Source organism: Cryptomeria japonica, unplaced genomic scaffold, assembly GCF_030272615.1.
Source record: "Cryptomeria japonica unplaced genomic scaffold, Sugi_1.0 HiC_scaffold_676, whole genome shotgun sequence".
In the NCBI taxonomy this organism is placed as follows: Eukaryota; Viridiplantae; Streptophyta; class Pinopsida; order Cupressales; family Cupressaceae; genus Cryptomeria; species Cryptomeria japonica.
Window position 1 is genome coordinate 52501 of NW_026729468.1, and position 15627 is coordinate 68127.

The 15627-nt window shown below is 62.7% G+C and overlaps 2 non-coding genes across 2 annotated transcripts; both read right to left on the reverse strand.

Moving 5' to 3' along the window:
* Window positions 1-4362: 4362 nt before the first annotated feature.
* LOC131872590 (5S ribosomal RNA) lies at window positions 4363-4481 on the reverse strand. Its single transcript, XR_009370717.1, has one exon. It is a non-coding gene; the product is annotated as a 5S ribosomal RNA (ribosomal RNA).
* Window positions 4482-12285: 7804 nt separating this feature from the next.
* On the reverse strand, window positions 12286-12404 carry LOC131872591 (5S ribosomal RNA). The gene has a single exon (XR_009370718.1). It is a non-coding gene; the product is annotated as a 5S ribosomal RNA (ribosomal RNA).
* Window positions 12405-15627: the final 3223 nt, after the last annotated feature.

Below are 15627 nucleotides of genomic sequence, written 5' to 3' on the forward strand. Positions count from 1 at the left end.
TTCTGGTGCGCTCCGAAGTGGGGTTATTGGAGCGCATCAAAGGTGCGCAATGCTGGTGCGAACCCGGGAGCGCTCCGATGTGTGCTCCAAGGTGCGGCGTGCACGAAGTCCGAGCCCGGTTTGCCCCGGGTGCGCACCTCGCGTGCACCTTCGCCGGGGTGAGCACCTTGGTGTGCAGACCTTGGTTGGGTTGCGCGCCCTGGTGCGCACCAAGGAGCGCTCTGAAGTGTGCTCCAAGGTGCGGCGTGCACGAAGTCGGAGCCCGGTTTGCCCCGGGTGTGCACCTCGGGTGCGCACCTCGCGTGCACCTTCGCTGCGGTGGGCACCTTGGCTGGGTTGCGCGCCTTGGTGGGCACCATGCAGTGCACGAAGTCGGAGCCCGGATTGCCCCGGGCGCGCACCTCCGCCAGGGTGGGCACCTTGGTGCGCACAACTTGCCTGGGCTGCGCACCAGGAAGGGCTCAAGATGGCACCCGCGTTCCGTTTTTTTCACTATCTTTCAGAACGGAAATTTTAAAATCTCGTTTTTTTTTGCCTTTTCTGGAAATTAGTGAAGGCAGCGCATCAAAGGTGCGCAACGCTGGTGCGAACCTGGGAGCGCTCCGATGTGTGCTCCAAGGTGCGGCGTGCACGAAGTCGGACCCCGGTTTGCCCCGGGTGCGCACCTCGCGTGCACCTTGGTGCGCACACCTTGGCTGGGTTGCGCGCCCTGGTGGGCACCATGGTGCGCACCAAGGAGCGCTCCGAAGTGTGCTCCAAGGTGCGGCGTGCACGAAGTCGGAGCCCGGTTTGCCCCGGGTGCGCACCTCGCGTGCACCTTCGCCGCGGTGGGCACCATGGCGTGCACGAAGTCGGAGCCCGGTTTGCCCCGGGTGCGCACCTCGCGTGCACCTTCGCCGGGGTGGGCACCTTGGTGTGCAGACCTTGGCTGGGTTGCGCGCCCTGGTGGGCACCATGGTGCGCACCAAGGAGCGCTCCGAAGTGTGCTCCAAGGTGCGGCCTGCACGAAGTCGGAGCCCGGTTTGCCCCGGGTGTGCACCTCGGGTGGGCACCTTGGTGCGCATGCCTTGCCTGGGCTGCGCACCAGGGCGGGCTCAAGATGGCACCCGCGTTCCTTTTTTTTCACTATCTTTCAAAACGGAAATTTTAAAATCTCATTTTTTTTTGCCTTTTTCTGGAAATTAGTGAAGGCAGCGCATCAAAGGTGCGCACCTCGCTGCCCACCACGGTGCGCAACGCCGGTGGGCACCCGGGAGTGCTTCGAAGTGTGCTCCAAGGTGCTGCGTGCACGTTGTCGGAGCCCGGTTTGCCCCGGGTGCGCACCTCGCGTGCACCTTCGTCGGGGTGGGCACCTTGGCTGGGTTTGCCCCGGCTGCGCTCCGAAGCGGGGTTATTGGAGCGCCGCCTCTTTTTTTGTCGGAGCGTTTGGTGGGGTTTCTCGCATTGGCTCTTCCGAGGCCCGGTTGCCACCCTGGCGCGCACGAAGTCGGAAGTAGGGTTAATTGCCCGGGTGCGCACCTTTGCCAGGGTGGGCACCTTACCTGGGCTGCGCACCAGGGCGGGCTCAAGATGGCACGCGCGTTCCGTTTTTTTCACTATCTTTCAAAACGGAAATTTTAAAATCTCCTTTTTTTTTTGCCTTTTCTGGAAATTAGTGAAGGCAGCGCATCAAAGGTGCGCACCTCGCTGCCCACCTTGGTGTGCTCTGAGGTGCGCACCCGGGAGCGCTACGAAGTGTGCTCCAAGGTGCGGCGTGCACGTTGTCGGAGCCCGGTTTGCCCCGGGTGCGCACCTCGCCTGCACCTTGGCCGGGGTGGGCACCTTGGCTGGGTTTGCCCAGGGTGCGCTCCGAAGCGGGGTTACTGGAGCGCCCCCTCTTTTTTTGTCAGAGCGTTTGGTGGGGTTTCTCGCATTGGCTCTTCCCAGGCCCGGTTGTTGGGTGCGCTCCCACCCTGGCGCGCGCGAAGTTGGAAGTTGGGTTAATTGCCCGGGCGCGCACCTTCGCCAGGGTGGGCACCTTGGTGCGCACACCTTGGCTGGGCTGCGCACCAGGGCGGGCTCAAGATGGCACCAGCATTCCCTTTTTCTCACTATCTTTCAAAACAGAAATTTTAAAATCTCGTTTTTTTTTTGCCTTTTATGGAAATTAGTGAAGGCATCGCATCAAAGGTGCGCACCTCGCTGCCCACCTTGGTGTGCTCCGAGGTGCCCACCACGGTGCGCAACGCCGGTGCGAACCCGGGAGCGCCCCGATGTGTGCTCCAAGGTGCGGCGTGCACGAAGTCGGACCCCGGTTTGCCCCGGGTGCGCACCTCGCGTGCACCTTGGTGCGCACACCTTGGCTGGGTTGCGCGGCCTGGTGGGCACCATGGTGCGCACCAAGGAGCGCTCCGAAGTGTGCTCCAAGGTGCGGCGTGCACGAAGTCGGAGCCCGGTTTGCCCCGGGTACGCACCTCGCGTGCACCTTCGCCGGGGTGGGCACCTCGGCTGGGTTGCGCGCCCTGGTGCGCACCAAGGAGCGCTCCGAAGTGTGCTCCAAGGTGCGGCGTGCACGAAGTCGGAGCCCGGTTTGCCCCGGGTGCGCACCTTCGCCGCGGTGCGCACCATGGCGTGCACGAAGTCGGAGCCCGGTTTGCCCCGGGTGCGCACCTCGCGTGCACCTTCGGCGGGGTTGCGCGCCCTGGTGCGCACCAAGGAGCGCTCCGAAGTGTGCTCCAAGGTGCGGCGTGCACGAAGTCGGAGCCCGGTTTGCCCCGGGTGCGCACCTCGCGTGCACCTTCGGCGGGGTTGCGCGCCCTGGTGGGCACCATGGTGCGCACCAAGGAGCGCTCCGAAGTGTGCTCCAAGGTGCGGCGTGCACGAAGTCGGAGCCCGGTTTGCCCCGGGTGCGCACCTCGCGTGCACCTTCGCCGCGGTGGGCACCATGGCGTGCACGAAGTCGGAGCCCGGTTTGCCCCGGGTGCGCACCTCGCGTGCACCTTCGCCGGGGTGGGCACCTCGGCTGGGTTGCGCGCCCTGGTGCGCACCAAGGAGCGCTCCGAAGTGTGCTCCAAGGTGCGGCGTGCACGAAGTCGGAGCCCGGTTTGCCCCGGGTGCGCACCTCGCGTGCACCTTCGCCAGGGTGGGCACCTCGGTGCGCACACCTTCTCAATGTTTTCTTGCCTTTTCTGGAAATTGGTGAAGGCAGCGCATCAAAGGTGCGCACCTCGGTGTGCTCCGAGGTGCGAACCCGAGAGCGCTCCGAGGTGCCCACGAAGTCGAAAGTCGGGTTAATTGCATTGTTTTCCCCGGGTGCGCTCCGAGGTGCGCAACATCGGCGCGCACCAAGGAGGGCTCCGAAGTGTGCTCCAAGGTGCGCACGATGGCGTGCACCTCTGGTGCGCACGATTCGGAGCTCGGTTTGACCGGGGTGCGCACACCTTGGCTGGGTTGCGCACCTTTTGTGCGCTCCAAGGTGCGCACGAAGTCGGAGCTCGGTTTGCCCCGGGTGCGCACCTTCGCCAGGGTGCGCACCTTGATGCGCACGCCTTGGCTGGGCTGCGCACCTTGGTGGGCGCCATGGTGCGCACCTTTCGTGCGCTCCAAGGTGCGCACGAAGTCGGAGCTCGGTTTGCCCCGGGTGCGCACCTTGGTGGGCGCCATGGTGCACTCCGAGGTGCCCAAGATTGGTGCGCACCAAGGAGCGCTCCGAAGTGCGCTCCAAGGTGCGCGCGAAGTCGAAAGTTGGGTTAATTGTCCGGTTTGCCTCGGGTGCGCACCTTGCGTGCACCTTCGCCAGGGTGGGCGCCTTGGTGCGCACACCTTGGCTGGGCTGCGCACACCTTGGCACCCGCGTTTCCTTCATTTTAAATTTTTTTTTTTTACAATCTCTCAAGTGGGAAATTCTATAATCTCAACTTTTTTTGCCTTTTCAGGAAACTTTTGAATGGAGCGCATCATTGGTGCGCTCCGAAGTGTGCTCCAAAGCTCTCTCCAGCTGCGTGCACCTGCCCCGGCCGCGCACCCGGCCCCGCCCAGCTTCGCTCACCTATCCCGGGCGTCTGGTGCGGAACCTTAGAGTAAGAAACATCACCGTGCACCTTGGCCAACGTGCGCGACTCGACCGAGCGCGCACTGGCCGAGGTGCACACCGATTTCACCTGGGTGCGCGCGCAGCACCTCGGGCGCACCGGGGTGCGCGCACAACGCCCGGGTTGCACCGTGGCCTGTGTGCTCGGGGCGCCTCGGGTGCGCGCTCGGTGTCGCCCCCGCGCGCGCGGTAGTGCGGGCAGCGCACCCCGGCCCGGCCCGGCCCCGACGAGAACGCAAACGGGCAAAAGGTTTATTCAAATAGCATTGCGACGCCCGGCGAAAAACTAAAAAAGGGTGCAACACCGGGACTTCCCGGGAGGTCACCCATCCCAGTACTACTCCGGCCCAAGCGCGCTTAACTGCGGAGTTCTGATGGGATCCGGTGCACTAACGCTGGTATGATCGCACCCGTTATGAGCTTGTCGCAGTGTGTACTTAGCAAACCGCGACCCACGTGCGAATCCACCCCGGCCACCCACCCCCGTCGAGGTGCACACCCTCCCTCGCGAAGTGCGCCCCGTTCGCCAAGTGTGAGCCCTGCCCGGGTGCGCGCACCTTGCTAGGGCGTCGGGTGTGCACCCGGCCCGGCCTACGTGCGTGCACCTGGAGGGGGCGTCGTGTGCGTGCAGTGTCCCGTCTGCAACGCGGTGCCCACACACCACCTCGGGCGCAACGACCTGCGCTCACATGTGGGCCGAGTGCACCTTGGTGCATGTTCGGGGCGCCTCGGGTGCACGCTCGATCTTGCCCCGGTGCACCAAGGCGCTCGGTTTGCCCCGGGTGCGCACTTGGTGCAAGGTGGGCACCCAAAATAGGGATCAAGCACCAAAACACAAGTTTCGGGATGCAAAATGGGACCCAAGGACCACAAATGCGTTCCAAGACCCATGATGGGTCCACGAGAACAAAAATGTGTTCCGAGACTTAATAAACAAATATTGGGTTTTAGGAGAAGAAACATGCTCTGATGCCCAAAACGAGAATCGACCCCGAAAAGGCCACAGGCCAAAAGTGGGATGCGAGACAAAAAAAAATGGGACCCGAGGACCAAAATTGGGTTCCCAGGTCGAAGACAGGGCAACCGGACAAGAAACGACCTCTAAGGCTCGAAATGAGTCCCGACGACTAAAACTTGACAAGAAGCACCCATCAGGCACCCAACTCGACACCCATGGGATGCCGACCCACCCGGGCTTCCACCTAGCACACCTTGGCACCCACCCACCCTCGCACCCAACCTCGCACCCAACTTAGCACCTTTGAACCCACATTGGCACTCACCCTGACCCTGGCACCTTGGAACCCACATTGGCACTCACCTTGACCCTGGCACCCACCTTTGCACTCACCTTGGGACCCACCCTGGCTCCCACCTCGGCACCCACCCAGACACCCACCTTGGTTCCTTGGCACCCACCTTGGATCCTTGGCACCCACCCCGACACCCACCTTGGCACGCAACTTGGCTACTTGCCACCCACCTTGGCTCCTTGACGCCCACCCCGACAACCACCCCGTGACCTACCCTGGCTAGGGTTGGTGCACACCCACCCTGGTGCCCACCTTGGCACCCACCCTATGACCCACCTTGGCACGCACCTTAGTACCCACCCCGTTACCCACCCTAGGACCCACCCCGTGACCCACCTTGGCCAGGGTGGGTGCCTTGGTGCGCACAACTTGCCTGGGCTGCACACCAGGGCGGGCTCAAGATGGCACCCGCGTTCCGTTTTTTTCACTATCTTTCAAAACGGAAATTTTAAAATCTCATTTTTTTCTTTTTTTTGCCTTTTCTGGAAATTAGTGAAGGCAGCGCATCAAAGGTGCGCAATGCTGGTGCGAACCCGGGAGCGCTCCGATGTGTGCTCCAAGGTGCGGCGTGCACGAAGTCCGAGCCCGGTTTGCCCCGGGTGCGCACCTCGCGTGCACCTTCGCCGGGGTGAGCACCTTGGCTGGGTTGCGCGCCCTGGTGCGTACCAAGGAGCGCTCTGAAGTGTGCTCCAAGGTGCGGCGTGCACGAAGTCGGAGCCCGGTTTGCCCCGGGTGTGCACCTCGGGTGCGCACCTCGCGTGCACCTTCGCTGCGGTGGGCACCTTGGCTGGGTTGCGCGCCTTGGTGGGCACCATGCAGTGCACGAAGTCGGAGCCCGGTTTGCCCCGGGCGCGCACCTCCGCCAGGGTGGGCACCTTGGTGCGCACAACTTGCCTGGGCTGCGCATCAGGAAGGGCTCAAGATGGCACCCGCGTTCCGTTTTTTTCACTATCTTTCAGAACGGAAATTTTAAAATATCGTTTTTTTTTGCCTTTTCTGGAAATTAGTGAAGGCAGCGCATCAAAGGTGCGCAACGCTGGTGCGAACCTGGGAGCGCTCCGATGTGTGCTCCAAGGTGCGGCGTGCACGAAGTCGGAGCCCGGTTTGCCTCGGGTGCGCCCTGGTGGGCACCATGGTGCGCACCAAGGAGCGCTCCGAAGTGTGCTCCAAGGTGCGGCCTGCACGAAGTCGGAGCCCGGTTTGCCCCGGGTGTGCACCTCGGGTGGGCACCTTGGTGCGCATGCCTTGCCTGGGCTGCGCACCAGGGCGGGCTCAAGATGGCACCCGCGTTCCTTTTTTTTCACTATCTTTCAAAACGGAAATTTTAAAATCTCATTTTTTTTTGCCTTTTTCTGGAAATTAGTGAAGGCAGCGCATCAAAGGTGCGCACCTCGCTGCCCACCACGGTGCGCAACGCCGGTGGGCACCCGGGAGTGCTTCGAAGTGTGCTCCAAGGTGCTGCGTGCACGTTGTCGGAGCCCGGTTTGCCCCGGGTGCGCACCTCGCGTGCACCTTCGTCGGGGTGGGCACCTTGGCTTGGTTTGCCCCGGCTGCGCTCCGAAGCGGGGTTATTGGAGCGCCGCCTCTTTTTTTGTCGGAGCGTTTGGTGGGGTTTCTCGCATTGGCTCTTCCGAGGCCCGGTTGCCACCCTGGCGCGCACGAAGTCGGAAGTAGGGTTAATTGCCCGGGTGCGCACCTTTGCCAGGGTGGCACCTTACCTGGGCTGCGCACCAGGGCGGGCTCAAGATGGCACGCGCGTTCCGTTTTTTTCACTATCTTTCAAAACGGAAATTTTAAAATCTCCTTTTTTTTTTGCCTTTTCTGGAAATTAGTGAAGGCAGCGCATCAAAGGTGCGCACCTCGCTGCCCACCTTGGTGTGCTCTGAGGTGCGCACCCGGGAGCGCTACGAAGTGTGCTCCAAGGTGCGGCGTGCACGTTGTCGGAGCCCGGTTTGCCCCGGGTGCGCACCTCGCCTGCACCTTGGCCGGGGTGGGCACCTTGGCTGGGTTTGCCCAGGGTGCGCTCCGAAGCGGGGTTACTGGAGCGCCCCCTCTTTTTTTGTCAGAGAGTTTGGTGGGGTTTCTCGCATTGGCTCTTCCCAGGCCCGGTTGTTGGGTGCGCTCCCACCCTGGCGCGCGCGAAGTTGGAAGTTGGGTTAATTGCCCGGGCGCGCACCTTCGCCAGGGTGGGCACCTTGGTGCGCAAACCTTGGCTGGGCTGCGCACCAGGGCGGGCTCAAGATGGCACCAGCATTCCCTTTTTCTCACTATCTTTCAAAACGGAAATTTTAAAATCTCGTTTTTTTTTTGCCTTTTATGGAAATTAGTGAAGGCATCGCATCAAAGGTGCGCACCTCGCTGCCCACCTTGGTGTGCTCCGAGGTGCCCACCACGGTGCGCAACGCCGGTGCGAACCCGGGAGCGCCCCGATGTGTGCTCCAAGGTGCGGCGTGCACGAAGTCGGACCCCGGTTTGCCCCGGGTGCGCACCTCGCGTGCACCTTGGTGCGCACACCTTGGCTGGGTTGCGCGGCCTGGTGGGCACCATGGTGCGCACCAAGGAGCGCTCCGAAGTGTGCTCCAAGGTGCGGCGTGCACGAAGTCGGAGCCCGGTTTGCCCCGGGTGCGCACCTTCGCCGCGGTGGGCACCATGGCGTGCACGAAGTCGGAGCCCGGTTTGCCCCGGGTGCGCACCTCGCGTGCACCTTCGCCGGGGTGGGCACCTCGGCTGGGTTGCGCGCCCTGGTGCGCACCAAGGAGCGCTCTGAAGTGTGCTCCAAGGTGCGGCGTGCACGAAGTCGGAGCCCGGTTTGCCCCGGGTGTGCACCTCGCGTGCACCTTCGCTGCGGTGGGCACCTTGGCTGGGTTGCGCGCCTTGGTGGGCACCATGCAGTGCACGAAGTCGGAGCCCGGTTTGCCCCGGGCGCGCACCTCCGCCAGGGTGGGCACCTTGGTGCGCACAACTTGCCTGGGCTGCGCACCAGGAAGGGCTCAAGATGGCACCCGCGTTCCGTTTTTTTCACTATCTTTCAGAACGGAAATTTTAAAATATCGTTTTTTTTTGCCTTTTCTGGAAATTAGTGAAGGCAGCGCATCAAAGGTGCGCAACGCTGGTGCGAACCTGGGAGCGCTCCGATGTGTGCTCCAAGGTGCGGCGTGCACGAAGTCGGACCCCGGTTTGCCCCGGGTGCGCACCTCGCGTGCACCTTGGTGCGCACACCTTGGCTGGGTTGCGCGCCCTGGTGGGCACCATGGTGCGCACCAAGGAGCGCTCCGAAGTGTGCTCCAAGGTGCGGCGTGCACGAAGTCGGAGCCCGGTTTGCCCCGGGTGCGCACCTCGCGTGCACCTTCGCCGCGGTGGGCACCATGGCGTGCACGAAGTCGGAGCCCGGTTTGCCCCGGGTGCGCACCTCGCGTGCACCTTCGCCGGGGTGGGCACCTTAGTGTGCAGACCTTGGCTGGGTTGCGCGCCCTGGTGGGCACCATGGTGCGCACCAAGGAGCGCTCCGAAGTGTGCTCCAAGGTGCGGCCTGCACGAAGTCGGAGCCCGGTTTGCCCCGGGTGTGCACCTCGGGTGGGCACCTTGGTGCGCATGCCTTGCCTGGGCTGCGCACCAGGGCGGGCTCAAGATGGCACCCGCGTTCCTTTTTTTTCACTATCTTTCAAAACGGAAATTTTAAAATCTCATTTTTTTTTGCCTTTTTCTGGAAATTAGTGAAGGCAGCGCATCAAAGGTGCGCACCTCGCTGCCCACCACGGTGCGCAACGCCGGTGGGCACCCGGGAGTGCTTCGAAGTGTGCTCCAAGGTGCTGCGTGCACGTTGTCGGAGCCCGGTTTGCCCCGGGTGCGCACCTCGCGTGCACCTTCGTCGGGGTGGGCACCTTGGCTGGGTTTGCCCCGGCTGCGCTCCGAAGCGGGGTTATTGGAGCGCCGCCTCTTTTTTTGTCGGAGCGTTTGGTGGGGTTTCTCGCATTGGCTCTTCCGAGGCCCGGTTGCCACCCTGGCGCGCACGAAGTCGGAAGTAGGGTTAATTGCCCGGGTGCGCACCTTTGCCAGGGTGGGCACCTTACCTGGGCTGCGCACCAGGGCGGGCTCAAGATGGCACGCGCGTTCCGTTTTTTTCACTATCTTTCAAAACGGAAATTTTAAAATCTCCTTTTTTTTTTGCCTTTTCTGGAAATTAGTGAAGGCAGCGCATCAAAGGTGCGCACCTCGCTGCCCACCTTGGTGTGCTCTGAGGTGCGCACCCGGGAGCGCTACGAAGTGTGCTCCAAGGTGCGGCGTGCACGTTGTCGGAGCCCGGTTTGCCCCGGGTGCGCACCTCGCCTGCACCTTGGCCGGGGTGGGCACCTTGGCTGGGTTTGCCCAGGGTGCGCTCCGAAGCGGGGTTACTGGAGCGCCCCCTCTTTTTTTGTCAGAGCGTTTGGTGGGGTTTCTCGCATTGGCTCTTCCCAGGCCCGGTTGTTGGGTGCGCTCCCACCCTGGCGCGCGCGAAGTTGGAAGTTGGGTTAATTGCCCGGGCGCGCACCTTCGCCAGGGTGGGCACCTTGGTGCGCACACCTTGGCTGGGCTGCGCACCAGGGCGGGCTCAAGATGGCACCAGCATTCCCTTTTTCTCACTATCTTTCAAAACGGAAATTTTAAAATCTCGTTTTTTTTTTGCCTTTTATGGAAATTAGTGAAGGCATCGCATCAAAGGTGCGCACCTCGCTGCCCACCTTGGTGTGCTCCGAGGTGCCCACCACGGTGCGCAACGCCGGTGCGAACCCGGGAGCGCCCCGATGTGTGCTCCAAGGTGCGGCGTGCACGAAGTCGGACCCCGGTTTGCCCCGGGTGCGCACCTCGCGTGCACCTTGGTGCGCACACCTTGGCTGGGTTGCGCGGCCTGGTGGGCACCATGGTGCGCACCAAGGAGCGCTCCGAAGTGTGCTCCAAGGTGCGGCGTGCACGAAGTCGGAGCCCGGTTTGCCCCGGGTACGCACCTCGCGTGCACCTTCGCCGGGGTGGGCACCTCGGCTGGGTTGCGCGCCCTGGTGCGCACCAAGGAGCGCTCCGAAGTGTGCTCCAAGGTGCGGCGTGCACGAAGTCGGAGCCCGGTTTGCCCCGGGTGCGCACCTTCGCCGCGGTGCGCACCATGGCGTGCACGAAGTCGGAGCCCGGTTTGCCCCGGGTGCGCACCTCGCGTGCACCTTCGGCGGGGTTGCGCGCCCTGGTGGGCACCATGGTGCGCACCAAGGAGCGCTCCGAAGTGTGCTCCAAGGTGCGGCGTGCACGAAGTCGGAGCCCGGTTTGCCCCGGGTGCGCACCTCGCGTGCACCTTCGGCGGGGTTGCGCGCCCTGGTGGGCACCATGGTGCGCACCAAGGAGCGCTCCGAAGTGTGCTCCAAGGTGCGGCGTGCACGAAGTCGGAGCCCGGTTTGCCCCGGGTGCGCACCTCGCGTGCACCTTCGCCGCGGTGGGCACCATGGCGTGCACGAAGTCGGAGCCCGGTTTGCCCCGGGTGCGCACCTCGCGTGCACCTTCGCCGGGGTGGGCACCTCGGTTGGGTTGCGCGCCCTGGTGCGCACCAAGGAGCGCTCCGAAGTGTGCTCCAAGGTGCGGCGTGCACGAAGTCGGAGCCCGGTTTGCCCCGGGTGCGCACCTCGCGTGCACCTTCGCCAGGGTGGGCACCTCGGTGCGCACACCTTCTCAATGTTTTCTTGCCTTTTCTGGAAATTGGTGAAGGCAGCGCATCAAAGGTGCGCACCTCGGTGTGCTCCGAGGTGCGAACCCGAGAGCGCTCCGAGGTGCCCACGAAGTCGAAAGTCGGGTTAATTGCATTGTTTTCCCCGGGTGCGCTCCGAGGTGCGCAACATCGGCGCGCACCAAGGAGGGCTCCGAAGTGTGCTCCAAGGTGCGCACGATGGCGTGCACCTCTGGTGCGCACGATTCGGAGCTCGGTTTGACCGGGGTGCGCACACCTTGGCTGGGTTGCGCACCTTTTGTGCGCTCCAAGGTGCGCACGAAGTCGGAGCTCGGTTTGCCCCGGGTGCGCACCTTCGCCAGGGTGCGCACCTTGATGCGCACGCCTTGGCTGGGCTGCGCACCTTGGTGGGCGCCATGGTGCGCACCTTTCGTGCGCTCCAAGGTGCGCACGAAGTCGGAGCTCGGTTTGCCCCGGGTGCGCACCTTGGTGGGCGCCATGGTGCACTCCGAGGTGCCCAAGATTGGTGCGCACCAAGGAGCGCTCCGAAGTGCGCTCCAAGGTGCGCGCGAAGTCGAAAGTTGGGTTAATTGTCCGGTTTGCCTCGGGTGCGCACCTTGCGTGCACCTTCGCCAGGGTGGGCGCCTTGGTGCGCACACCTTGGCTGGGCTGCGCACACCTTGGCACCCGCGTTTCCTTCATTTTAAATTTTTTTTTTTTACAATCTCTCAAGTGGGAAATTCTATAATCTCAACTTTTTTTGCCTTTTCAGGAAACTTTTGAATGGAGCGCATCATTGGTGCGCTCCGAAGTGTGCTCCAAAGCTCTCTCCAGCTGCGTGCACCTGCCCCGGCCGCGCACCCGGCCCCGCCCAGCTTCGCTCACCTGTCCCGGGCGTCTGGTGCGGAACCTTAGAGTAAGAAACATCACCGTGCACCTTGGCCAACGTGCGCGACTCGACCGAGCGCGCACTGGCCGAGGTGCACACCGATTTCACCTGGGTGCGCGCGCAGCACCTCGGGCGCACCGGGGTGCGCGCACAACGCCCGGGTTGCACCGTGGCCTGTGTGCTCGGGGCGCCTCGGGTGCGCGCTCGGTGTCGCCCCCGCGCGCGCGGTAGTGCGGGCAGCGCACCCCGGCCCGGCCCGGCCCCGACGAGAACGCAAACGGGCAAAAGGTTTATTCAAATAGCATTGCGACGCCCGGCGAAAAACTAAAAAAGGGTGCAACACCGGGACTTCCCGGGAGGTCACCCATCCCAGTACTACTCCGGCCCAAGCGCGCTTAACTGCGGAGTTCTGATGGGATCCGGTGCACTAACGCTGGTATGATCGCACCCGTTATGAGCTTGTCGCAGTGTGTACTTAGCAAACCGCGACCCACGTGCGAATCCACCCCGGCCACCCACCCCCGTCGAGGTGCACACCCTCCCTCGCGAAGTGCGCCCCGTTCGCCAAGTGTGAGCCCTGCCCGGGTGCGCGCACCTTGCTAGGGCGTCGGGTGTGCACCCGGCCCGGCCTACGTGCGTGCACCTGGAGGGGGCGTCGTGTGCGTGCAGTGTCCCGTCTGCAACGCGGTGCCCACACACCACCTCGGGCGCAACGACCTGCGCTCACATGTGGGCCGAGTGCACCTTGGTGCATGTTCGGGGCGCCTCGGGTGCACGCTCGATCTTGCCCCGGTGCACCAAGGCGCTCGGTTTGCCCCGGGTGCGCACTTGGTGCAAGGTGGGCACCCAAAATAGGGATCAAGCACCAAAACACAAGTTTCGGGATGCAAAATGGGACCCAAGGACCACAAATGCGTTCCAAGACCCATGATGGGTCCACGAGAACAAAAATGTGTTCCGAGACTTAATAAACAAATATTGGGTTTTAGGAGAAGAAACATGCTCTGATGCCCAAAACGAGAATCGACCCCGAAAAGGCCACAGGCCAAAAGTGGGATGCGAGACAAAAAAAAATGGGACCCGAGGACCAAAATTGGGTTCCCAGGTCGAAGACAGGGCAACCGGACAAGAAACGACCTCTAAGGCTCGAAATGAGTCCCGACGACTAAAACTTGACAAGAAGCACCCATCAGGCACCCAACTCGACACCCATGGGATGCCGACCCACCCGGGCTTCCACCTAGCACACCTTGGCACCCACCCACCCTCGCACCCAACCTCGCACCCAACTTAGCACCTTTGAACCCACATTGGCACTCACCCTGACCCTGGCACCTTGGAACCCACATTGGCACTCACCTTGACCCTGGCACCCACCTTTGCACTCACCTTGGGACCCACCCTGGCTCCCACCTCGGCACCCACCCAGACACCCACCTTGGTTCCTTGGCACCCACCTTGGATCCTTGGCACCCACCCCGACACCCACCTTGGCACGCAACTTGGCTACTTGCCACCCACCTTGGCTCCTTGACGCCCACCCCGACAACCACCCCGTGACCTACCCTGGCTAGGGTTGGTGCACACCCACCCTGGTGCCCACCTTGGCACCCACCCTATGACCCACCTTGGCACGCACCTTAGTACCCACCCCGTTACCCACCCTAGGACCCACCCCGTGACCCACCTTGGCCAGGGTGGGTGCCTTGGTGCGCACAACTTGCCTGGGCTGCACACCAGGGCGGGCTCAAGATGGCACCCGCGTTCCGTTTTTTTCACTATCTTTCAAAACGGAAATTTTAAAATCTCATTTTTTTCTTTTTTTTGCCTTTTCTGGAAATTAGTGAAGGCAGCGCATCAAAGGTGCGCAATGCTGGTGCGAACCCGGGAGCGCTCCGATGTGTGCTCCAAGGTGCGGCGTGCACGAAGTCCGAGCCCGGTTTGCCCCGGGTGCGCACCTCGCGTGCACCTTCGCCGGGGTGAGCACCTTGGCTGGGTTGCGCGCCCTGGTGCGTACCAAGGAGCGCTCTGAAGTGTGCTCCAAGGTGCGGCGTGCACGAAGTCGGAGCCCGGTTTGCCCCGGGTGTGCACCTCGGGTGCGCACCTCGCGTGCACCTTCGCTGCGGTGGGCACCTTGGCTGGGTTGCGCGCCTTGGTGGGCACCATGCAGTGCACGAAGTCGGAGCCCGGTTTGCCCCGGGCGCGCACCTCCGCCAGGGTGGGCACCTTGGTGCGCACAACTTGCCTGGGCTGCGCATCAGGAAGGGCTCAAGATGGCACCCGCGTTCCGTTTTTTTCACTATCTTTCAGAACGGAAATTTTAAAATATCGTTTTTTTTTGCCTTTTCTGGAAATTAGTGAAGGCAGCGCATCAAAGGTGCGCAACGCTGGTGCGAACCTGGGAGCGCTCCGATGTGTGCTCCAAGGTGCGGCGTGCACGAAGTCGGAGCCCGGTTTGCCTCGGGTGCGCCCTGGTGGGCACCATGGTGCGCACCAAGGAGCGCTCCGAAGTGTGCTCCAAGGTGCGGCCTGCACGAAGTCGGAGCCCGGTTTGCCCCGGGTGTGCACCTCGGGTGGGCACCTTGGTGCGCATGCCTTGCCTGGGCTGCGCACCAGGGCGGGCTCAAGATGGCACCCGCGTTCCTTTTTTTTCACTATCTTTCAAAACGGAAATTTTAAAATCTCATTTTTTTTTGCCTTTTTCTGGAAATTAGTGAAGGCAGCGCATCAAAGGTGCGCACCTCGCTGCCCACCACGGTGCGCAACGCCGGTGGGCACCCGGGAGTGCTTCGAAGTGTGCTCCAAGGTGCTGCGTGCACGTTGTCGGAGCCCGGTTTGCCCCGGGTGCGCACCTCGCGTGCACCTTCGTCGGGGTGGGCACCTTGGCTTGGTTTGCCCCGGCTGCGCTCCGAAGCGGGGTTATTGGAGCGCCGCCTCTTTTTTTGTCGGAGCGTTTGGTGGGGTTTCTCGCATTGGCTCTTCCGAGGCCCGGTTGCCACCCTGGCGCGCACGAAGTCGGAAGTAGGGTTAATTGCCCGGGTGCGCACCTTTGCCAGGGTGGCACCTTACCTGGGCTGCGCACCAGGGCGGGCTCAAGATGGCACGCGCGTTCCGTTTTTTTCACTATCTTTCAAAACGGAAATTTTAAAATCTCCTTTTTTTTTTGCCTTTTCTGGAAATTAGTGAAGGCAGCGCATCAAAGGTGCGCACCTCGCTGCCCACCTTGGTGTGCTCTGAGGTGCGCACCCGGGAGCGCTACGAAGTGTGCTCCAAGGTGCGGCGTGCACGTTGTCGGAGCCCGGTTTGCCCCGGGTGCGCACCTCGCCTGCACCTTGGCCGGGGTGGGCACCTTGGCTGGGTTTGCCCAGGGTGCGCTCCGAAGCGGGGTTACTGGAGCGCCCCCTCTTTTTTTGTCAGAGAGTTTGGTGGGGTTTCTCGCATTGGCTCTTCCCAGGCCCGGTTGTTGGGTGCGCTCCCACCCTGGCGCGCGCGAAGTTGGAAGTTGGGTTAATTGCCCGGGCGCGCACCTTCGCCAGGGTGGGCACCTTGGTGCGCAAACCTTGGCTGGGCTGCGCACCAGGGCGGGCTCAAGATGGCACCAGCATTCCCTTTTTCTCACTATCTTTCAAAACGGAAATTTTAAAATCTCGTTTTTTTTTTGCCTTTTATGGAA